Here is a 5,028-nt window from a genome sequence, read left to right as displayed (position 1 = left end):
AGTCTCCTACTATGCAATTTACTCTATAGCATACAACAATTACATTCTTTTGAGTAATTTCTATAAAATGAGTTTATATGTCAGTTATACCCACCTTAAACAATTTTCAAATACTTTAACAAGTTTTCAAATTAAAAATAGAATTTAATTAGCCTTTCATGTAATTCTTGTATTTAGGTTACACATTTGGATATGACTATTCGTGAGCATAGAGGAGAAATGGAACAAAAAATAATTAAATTAGAGGGTACTCTGGAGAAATCAGAATTGGAACTTAAAGAATGTAACAAACAGGTAAATTGTAAAAACTACTACTCTCTTAAAATTATTTAGCTCTTTATAATATTATTGCACATACTATTTTATATTGATTTATGCTCTCTGGTTTTGAATATAGTTTTTCTCGTAGCAATGTAATCATATTTATTATAATAATATGTATATATACCTGAATAGTATAGAATATCTCTAGAATATGTATATGTGTCTGAATATGTATAAAAGTATTTCCAGGTAATGCTAGTAACAGTGGTTCACTCAGAGGAGGGAACATAGCAGAAATGGAACTTAATTTTCTACCTCATGTACATATTGTTGCTGTTGTATATTGTAGAGTTGGAGCTGATCCGTAGCTGACCTCCCAGTGGGTTTCAGAGGTAGTTAATCGCCTTCTTTTCTGAGGAGATTGTCCATCCTTCTCCTCTGGGAGCAACTGGTGGCCTTGAACCGTGTGCTTTAGGGATTACAGTGCAGCTTCTTGTCACTAGGCCACCAGTGCGCCCTCATATACATATTACCTATAAAATTATTTGTAAAGTCATGTAGCATTCAGTGCTTTGTTGTTGTATGCTGTAATGTCATTTCTGACTCATAGTGCCCTATAAGGACAGAGTAGAACTTCTCTGTCTGGCTTCCATAATATTACTGGAGAAATCACCAGACATTTTCTCCTCCATGTGGGTTCAGCCCCCTCAACTTCTGGTTAGTAGCTGAACACTTAACCATTTCTCTATTAAACCTCCTTCCTTCATTGCTTTAATATTCTTCAACTTTTTAAAACAAATGTAATTGAGTTTTTCATCTTTTTTTAGATTGTTTTAGGTATACATATAAACATCTTATTAGACACAAAGATTCTTGTTTATATACAAGTTATTGGTTGTTCTAACCCTTTTATATTTTGCTTATTTTAAATAATGAATGTTAAGTTTGACCTGGTAGGAAGCAGCTTGAAATAGTTAATAATTACAGGATTTTCTTTTCTTAACCATAACATTGTTCATTTTTTAAAAATTCAGATAGAAAGTTTGAATGAAAAACTACAAAATGCCAAAGAACAGCTTAGAGAAAAAGAGTTTATATTACTACAGAATGAACAGGAGATAAGTCAACTGAAAAAAGAGGCTGAAAGAACACAGCACAAGATGAAAGAAATGGAAAATGTAAGCAAATTATTCGAGTTCTCTGAAGAGTAAAATAATTTTTTAAATTATTTTAAAAATTATTTTAAAAAATTTTTAAATTAGTTGGTTTTAGTATTCCACAATGATGCCGTACTGTGTTGTTGATCTTAAAAAGTATTTCATTCTTATGGTCTAGGTCTTAGTAAGGTATTATCTTACTTATCTTTGTGTTCTCTGCAAGTCTCGGTATGGTATCTGTCATACAGGAAATCCATAATATATGCTCATTTGGTCAACAAATGCTTACAGGACACTACTGCATTTGAAGATAGCTATTAATAAGATGCAATCCTTTATCCTTGAGGAACTGCATCTAGACAGTGAACATAATTATACATTATAGAGGACAACTGAGTTACCAGTTGACTTGAGATTGCATATGTGTTGATTGGTGGAGGAATTCCACTTATTTGCCTTTTTAAAAAATCCAGGGGGTTTTTTTGAGGGCTTCTTAGGTATGTGAGCTTTTCTTGTTTTAAATACATTACTCATCTTTAAAGGCTTTGGCTCTTTAACTAACTGATTGACTGATTATCCATTTTCCACCACTACAGTTTAAATTCCATGTGAGCAGTCACTCTCATTTCCTTTGTTCACTGCTATATCCTCAGCTAATGGTGCTCTGCATGAAAAGAGAAACTTCTCTAGTAAAGAATTATAGAAATTATCCCTGCAAGTGTAGTTTTTGATCTTCTGTAGTAAATCTTCAATAAAGATTACATCTCAAGAAAACAAAAATTCTCAATTTGTATCTTTTTAAACAATAAAACAGAAAAATTTACCAACTCTTAAAAAAAAAGAAATAAAAAATTCTCAACCACTGGACCAATAGATAACATCATAATAATATTGTTGTTGTTATTGTTAAGTGCCATGGCGTCAATTATAATTCATAGCACCCCTTTGTACAATAGCTCTAAACCCTGCCCTATCCTGAGCCAGTCTCACTGTCTCTGACAAACCTATCCCTGGTTAAAATCATACAAAAGATGAGAATAAGAGTTCCAGAATGCTGTAGTCCTTTTGTCATGTTATTTGCACAAAAGTGTAAAGTATTTTCTGAATATCGGTTTCACAGGGAGTGATAGTTTGCTATATGTTAGATTTTTTAGTTCATAGGGGAAATTGACTTATTAAAGGAAAATCAAAATAAGAAAAAGTTTATAATTTTTTTTAAATTTTTTGTAATCTTTTCATCGTGAAACTTAGAAACATCTTGTACTTCTCATTTTCAGGTTATGAAAGAGCAAGAGCAATACATTGCAACTCAGTACAAGGAGGCTGTAGACTTGGGGCAGGAATTGAAGTTAACACGAGACCGGTTTCAGAATTCTCATACGGAAATGGTGGAAGCTCATCGTCAACAAGTGCAAGCACAGAGGGAAATAGAAAGGCTCTCAAGTGAACTGGAGGAAGTAAAGCAGCTGTCTAAGGAGAAAGTAATTCTTGGAATATTAACGTTCTTTTTTCTTAACAGTAGAATATAATTCTTGCAAAAATTAATTGCATTATATATACTTAGCCTAAATTTCTAATGTAATTAGAAAGTCTCTCAGAACTGAGTTTTGACCAGATAAATGAGTTTATGCATTAATTAGAGTTTTATAAATTTGTTTCTAAATAGATATCTAAATAATTTTTAGACTTTTGAATGAGTTTATTAACTATTATTTGAAGACAAAGTAGCTAATAACTCTTTTAGTAAATATTTTAAAATTTGTAGCCACTCATAAATGGAAAATTATAATCTTAATGTGTAACTTTATGAAACCTATAATCTAGAACCATTTGAGAGGGGTAAGAAAGAAGCAAGATAGGGATCTCTGGTAGCTTAGTGGCACAAATCTGTGATGCAATCCTGAAGGTGTGCATGGTTAGAATCCATCAGATGTTTCCGTGGAGAAGGAGGGGCAATCTCCTCCTGTGCCAGTCAGATCTGATTCAGTAGTGCACAACAAGTTAAAAAAAAAAAAAAAGAAAGAAAGAAGCAAGAACAAGAACACCACTACTAATTCTATTATTCCTGCATTTTGTACGAAGGTTAACTTGGCTCAAAAATATTTAGCTTCTTCTTGTTGTTAAATGCCGTCGAGTCAAAGGTGACTCAAAGCCACCCTATTTCAGGATTTAAAAATTCCAGCATGCCCACAAGCTGGTGGACTGTTAGCCAGAAACCCCAGTTCATCTGGCAAGTCCCGTCTGTTGACACCCACTTGAGATGCAGTAAAAGGTATTAGAGAGCCAAACATTTGTTCTATACCTGTCCTTTCTTGAGATATGAGACACCTTCACAACTTCCAGCACAAAACTGACTCACAATACGCTTCATCCTGAAGGCGAGGCCAAGCATTTCAGGATTTGTATTTCAGTTAATTACATACACTTTAAGACACATGTTCTTATTGGAGTCCTTGAAAGATTACATTTTTGTCCCTTTTCCCTCCTCTTTGAGTACTCGGGCCCAGCTACCTCCCTTCTTATTTTCCACTTCTGCCTGACTTTGGATACAGCCAACATCATTGGTCTTGGAGACCTCAGGACTGCCGCTGGCCTCCAGGTCCTCAACAATTACCTGGCTGACAAGAGTTACATCGCAAGGTATATGCCATCACAAGCAGATGTGGTGGTGTCATCTCCAGCCCTCAACCTGCCTCCATGTGTCACATTCTATGTTCGTATAATTACATCAAGTCTTATGAAAAGGAAAAGGCCAGCCTGCCAAGAGAGAAGAAAGCTTTGTGCAAGTAAGGCCCTGCTAATGTAGAAAACCTCACAGGAGGTGGAACTATAGACAGCAAAGATGATGATGACATTGGTCTCTTTGGATCTGATGAGGAGGAGGAAAGTGAGAAAGCAAAGAAACTAAGAGAAGAATGTCTTGCACAGTAAGATTCAACGAAAGCAAAAAAACCGGCATGTGTTTCTAAGCCTTCAATCTTATTAGACTTGAAACTTTGGCATAATGAAACCAGTATGGCAAATTCGAAGAGTGTGTTAGAAGTATTCAGACAGATGGGTTGATCTAGGGCTCTTCCAAGCTAGTACCAGTGGGATGGAATTAAGAAGCTTCAGATACAGTGTGTAGTTGAAGATAATAAAGTCGGCATAAATATGCTGGAAGAACAGACAACTGCTTGTGAAGACTGTGTGCAGTCCATGGATGTGACTGCTTTCAATAAAATCTAAAGTCCATCTGCATCCACCAGTTTAAAAAAAACCAACATCCTTCTTTTAAAAAAAAGAAAGACATCTTGTGCATTTTCAGCTCTCGACTATGCTATCAGTTTATTGTACGAATTGCATTAAGATGTTTTTACCTTTAATTTTGTTTAACCTAACAGTTGCTCAGGATAGAGCAGGGTTCCAAGCTATTGAGCATAGGGTCACTGTGAGTCACAGTTGACTCAGCAGCACAAAACAACTATGCTGCTATTAACAATTATCTGCCTTATTAAACTAAAAAATAAAGGGATATATCGGGGACCTGGGGTATACTAGGAAAAGGAAAGCTATCTACTTTTATATCACTGCTGTCCTTACCAACAATATGTACATTTAACATGAT

General features: G+C 34.8%; 1 pseudogene; it reads left to right on the top strand.

Annotated features, from left to right (window-relative positions):
- The first annotated feature begins 3,681 nt into the window (after positions 1 to 3,681).
- On the top strand, positions 3,682 to 4,649 carry LOC102850795 (annotated as a pseudogene).
- The last annotated feature ends 379 nt before the right edge of the window (positions 4,650 to 5,028 follow it).

Source organism: Elephantulus edwardii, unplaced genomic scaffold (assembly GCF_000299155.1).
Source record: "Elephantulus edwardii isolate Elephantulus edwardi_28Jun2011 unplaced genomic scaffold, EleEdw1.0 scaffold00020, whole genome shotgun sequence".
In the NCBI taxonomy this organism is placed as follows: Eukaryota; Metazoa; Chordata; class Mammalia; order Macroscelidea; family Macroscelididae; genus Elephantulus; species Elephantulus edwardii.
The sequence above is the reverse complement of the archived record's forward strand: the minus strand, read 5'-3'. Positions and strand labels throughout refer to the sequence as shown.